Source organism: Triticum dicoccoides, chromosome 3B, assembly GCF_002162155.2.
Source record: "Triticum dicoccoides isolate Atlit2015 ecotype Zavitan chromosome 3B, WEW_v2.0, whole genome shotgun sequence".
Lineage (NCBI taxonomy): Eukaryota > Viridiplantae > Streptophyta > Magnoliopsida > Poales > Poaceae > Triticum > Triticum dicoccoides.
Window position 1 is genome coordinate 649,930,606 of NC_041385.1, and position 5,434 is coordinate 649,936,039.

Genomic DNA, 5,434 nt, shown 5'->3' on the forward strand with positions numbered 1-5,434 from the left:
CATTAGCTCAAACCACAACATATTGCCATGTCACACTCATGCATCATATTGTTGCATTGCATTTATTGTGTTCTTTCTCTGTTGCCGGTGTTTGTTCCCCCTCAGTAGACGTGGTTCCGGCGATGAGTTCAATGACACCGATGAAGAACTATATTATCTTCAGAAGTGCCAGGCAAGCATAACCCCCTTGTTCATTCCAATACAATCCCACTCTCTTGATCCTTATCTGTTTTACTGCATTAGGACAACAACGATTCGACTGGTACATGTTGCGGTAGTTGAACCCCTTTCCTCTGCATGACCTGTCATTGCCACAGTAAATAGATTAAACCCACTAGCATGAGTAGGAGTTGTTTGAGCCCTGATGTGCCTACTCATTCATGCTTGTTTGTCATGCCTGCTACTGCTTAGAGTTGAGTCAGGTATGATTCATCGGGGATGAATTGGAATGATGTTGAACATATCCTACTGTGTGTGAGCTAAGTGTGTGAACACGATTTGGTAAAGGTAGCGGTGAGAGGCCATGGAGGAGTACATGGTGGGTTGTCTCATTGAAGCAGTCCTCAGGAACTGAGTTCTGTGTTTGTGATCCATGAACAGCTACTACCACACATTGGAATGCTTAAGTGCCCCTCTCAACTTATTAATCAACTCGATCTCTGTCCAGGAGTTGCAACTAGTTTCTGGTGTTTGTAGGTAGTGCTAGTAGTCTACCAAGTGGCACCCGGTACAGGTGGGCTTGGGACAGAGTAGGCACAGTGGCACGGTGTACCAAGTGGCACCCGGATGGTGGGCTTGGGAACCCTGCTCACATTGTTTGGGGCCATAAGCGACACCCCGGCCGGATCTCCTTTCGGATGGAACCCGAATAGGCGATAAACCTCGACGAGAGACTTGTGTGGTTAGTCAGGTCGTGGCCGACACCCTCGCTGGGCTTCCGCTTGAAGGTTGTCGAGTACATGTCGTGTAAATGGCGGTAAGTGGTGAGAGCGTGTGTGAAGAAGTACACCCCTGCAGGGTTAATATGATCTATTCGAATAGTCGTGTCCGCGGTAAAGAACTTCTGGGTTGCCTATACAGTTCATAGACAAGTGGAAGTGGATACTCTAAAATACGCAAGATAAGCGTGAGTGCTATGGATGGCGTTCTCGTAGGGAGACGGGAGCGGATCCATAGTGGTGTATTGATATGGTGAATATGTGGACTCGTGTGTTCCACCTCAAAGAGTTACATTGCAGTCATAGTTCAGGGTAGCCACTGAGTCAAAGCTGGCTTGGTGCAGTTAAACCCCACCATCCCTTTGTTGATAATGATGCATATGTAGCTAGCTCTGACGTATGTCTTGCTGGGTACATTCGTACTCACGTTTGCCTATTTTATGTTTTTGCAGAGAGACTTCAGTCTCATTAGTAGTTCCTCGTGGACTTCGACGTTTAGCTTGTTACCTCAGCTATGATCTTGTGCCCTCGGCAGGATCTGGTAGATAGTCAGGCTTCTCAGCCTTTTTCATTTGTAGATGTTTGTACTCAGACATGTTAAGCTTCCGCTTGTGCTTTGACTTGTATGCTCTGAGTGTTGGGTCATGAGACCCATGTTTGTAATATCTCACTCCTCGGAGCCTACTGAATAAAATGCTTGAGTCGTAGAGTCATGCTGTGATGCCATGTTGTATTTGCACATATTGAGCATATTGTGTGTATGTTATTGAAATTCTTGGTATGTGTGGGATCTGGCAACCTAGTTGTTTATCCTTGATAGCCTCTCTTACCGGGAAATGTCTCCTAGTGCTTCCACTGAGCCTTGGTAGCTTGCTACTGCTCCGGAACATTTAGGCTGGCCGGCATGTGTCCTTCTTCGTTCCTGTGTCTGTCCCTTCGGGGAAATGTCATGCGGTGTCTACCGGAGTCCTGTTAGCCTGCTACAGCCCGGTTTACCGGAGTCCTGCTAGCCCAGTTGCTACAGCCCGGATTCACTCGCTGATGACCGACACGTTCGTTGTTGGGTCATGTATGCCTGTCCATGTAAATTAGTGCCACTTTGGGTTCACGACTAGCCATGTCAGCCCGGGTTCTTTGTCATATGGATGCTAGCGGCACTATCATATACATGAGCCAAAAGGCGCAAACGGTGCCGGGCCAGGTAAGGTGGCACCCGTGGGAATATCGTGCGTGAGGCCGCAAAGTGATATGATGTGTTACATGCTAGATCGGTGTGACTTAGGATTGGGGTCCTGACAGCTTTGGTATCAGAGCTTGACTGCCTGTAGGATTACCAAGCCAAACTGGTCGAAGTTGAGTCTAGAAATTCCTTAGTTATATAAGGGAATTGATTGTGGGCTGGAACGTAAGGCTCTTTTTACTCGTTATACCTTATGCCCTTCTGATCTGAGTCATCTTATCTTTCCTACGGGGTTAAGGAACTAGGCTTTCTCTTCTTTCTATCAGGATCACGTGTTACTAATTCGTAGTCCTATAGGATTGATGTTTATAAGCTTGAGTTAAGTTCCTACTATCTTCTGTATGTTCATAGTTGATCTCAGAACCTTGATATTATGATGATCGAGTGGTTATGCCACCATTTTGTAGGATGTCTCAAATCATTTTGAGCATTTACAACCGTTATGCTGTCTGAGTCATCCCAGGATTCTAAATAGTCTGAAGCATTTGCAAAATCCTTTCCTCCCGTTTTGATGTTCCTTTGGGCCAGATTAACCACACTAAATAGTGAGTTAGGGTACTCTGTTGCCTTGACATATATGTTGGAGTTATTATTATGACCCTAGGTGTCTTAGAGTGCCACCTAGTAATCTAGCCATGTTCTGTGTTAAAGTGTGATGATTCTGGCCATCATCCTCAAAAGCATTCTGCGATGCCATTTTAATAGTAGGTATTCTATTACTGGGTTTTTGAACCTGAGATTCACTCCACTTACCTCATGTTGATAGTGTTTGCTAGTCCCTTCAGGATATTAGTAACCTTGCAATAGTCCTCGAGGTTCGTGGTACTACCTTCTTCCAAGTACCATGAGCTGTTTATGGCAGAAGTTCCACGCTGAACCGAAAGATCACAACCAGAGTGCTCTTGACGAGTTCTCAATTCTGTGTTGTTATTCTGCCACTTCTACCTTTCTGCATGGGTTATCCGGAAGAAACCTGTTGAACTTGGTTCGACATACTAATCTATGCATCCACAACTCAGAAAGTTACATGTTCCTTGAGTTGTCTCTCTTTAGTTGTATTCCGACCCCGTCTATCAACTGATAGTCAGGAGTAGTCGTGCACTCGTGTTATCGATGCCCATTACTCATGTGGTCCGTCAAGCCATTCTATTTCAGAATGACTAGGAGAAACAAACTCCAGTACCTCATCCATATCTAGGATTGGGTCAAAGTAGTTGTATTTCGCAGATCAAAATGCCAATCCAACTTTTGATTCTGTTCTACCCTGAAGTATTACCGTCTTATGTCAAGAATGTCATGGGAATTGCACACCATCTCATGAATTCTTGATACAGTGATATTCCTCGCCATCATTATTCATTTCTCAGTTCCCATGTTGTTGCAACCGGAATGCCGACAGGTTAACTATGATGTGTGAAATCAATACTCTTAGCAAGCTTGTTGCTTGGTAGTTAATGGACAATAATTTCATTCTTAGCGTGTTGGTCCTTGTATCATCACCCTAAGGTTGATCGTGCTACCTTGTCCTTATTTCTGGTGCACTCCTCGATCGATGAGTTAGGATTATTTCAAATCTTCGCTCTATTGATCATATCGTCTTGCCCTGAAAAGCAAGATTGTTCTCGAGCTTAGTAACATATTGGTGGTTCATGATTTTCCGAATATCTTCTCGGAAGTATTACCAGGTTGTCACCTGACCGCTATGTTGAGCTCGTGATCAAGTTGGTTTCTTGTAACCACCCCTTCTCCAAGAATATGTGTTGGATACCCCTGAGCTAGTTGGTTAAGCTGGACAATAACTTGGAGAGTTGGAAGATAAAAGCTTGTCCAACTTAGTTCGTTTTAAGGGATATCTTGTATGTGTGTTGAAGAAAGATGATATCTTCATCAATTGATCCTTGTGACCACTGGTTGGACCTATTGTCCTGCCAAGACTTTGATTTGAGTGTGGGCTATCCTCAAATCAAAACAGAACCAACGATGTTCGTAATGTTGTCTTACTCGCGGTTAATCCCTCGAGCATACACCATTACATCTCTGGATCTGACCAATTCTATCACCTTGTTCACATAATTGTGGAATTCCATTTATATGGAAATCTCGATAAATTGTTGTTGAGCCCATTGACAACATTTTCATCATCTCCATGATTCGTGTCGAGCATCCAGCTAGTGTTGGAAACTTTTAAAGCATTGCCTCATGTTCCGTTCATGAGGTATATGTTTGGATGGAAGAAGTGACCTCCTCGAATACATGTGCATTTGGTGCAAGTTGTCGCCGTGAGTTTGAGAAAGATTGGTTTTGTTTCCTCTGGTACCATCCCAAGTCAGTTATGCATGTGCGAATGTATTCTATGGATTGTAGATTAATTACCTCCACTCCATATGGATTCCTTAGCACACCAAGCCACTGACTGATTTGTTCAGGAAAAGGAGTTAAGTGCTAATCCATGGTAATGCACAAGACTTCGATATCCCCGATGATGGTTCCCTACCAGGACTCGGTAGTGTTTTATAATAAGACTACTATGTGGTCATGCTTGTCTGGGACAATGTGTTCACATGTTTGTAGCAGAACCAACTCATATTTTGGAGCTTGCTATCGTAGCTCATTTCCTGAGAATCCTACAATGCCATCTTGTCGATTTGTGTTGCAAACTTTCTTTTCCAGACATGTTGTCTGAAATATCCTGTTACCAACTAGACCTGAATCTCAAGAAGGTGTGATGGTTGGCACTTCTCCCAAGAACTATGATGTAGGTTCCGGTAAAGTGGACGCACCTAGCCGGAAAAACTATTATTGTAGTATCTTGATAAAGCAATTTGGTCACTTCCCATGAGGATCTCACATGACTTATCCTAGAAGTTGTTCCTTATGGATTTTGTTCTCCCGAAGTCCGACCTTTACTTGATGGACATGTCGATGCTTTTAAGCATGATCGTGGTAGCTATAACATCAAGGAGAACATTAGAAGCGGAGTGTTAAATGTCTCTCGGTCGATCCTCCAGATTTTGTTTCCTTGGCGTCATCAAGGTAAAATCTGAGAAAGTGTTGTCCTTCTTTGCATCTGCATCGTCCACCACTATTCATCATGGTAGTATGTTGTGTTGCCAGGATCCTTGACACGGATGTTGGTAAGGCCTTGATGGGTATGGAAATGCTCAATTTCTTGAGAGCACACTCAGTCACTAGGTTATATCCTCGGTATCAACTGGAATGTGCCTTCCGTTTGCCGAGTTGTTCCATAACCATAGTT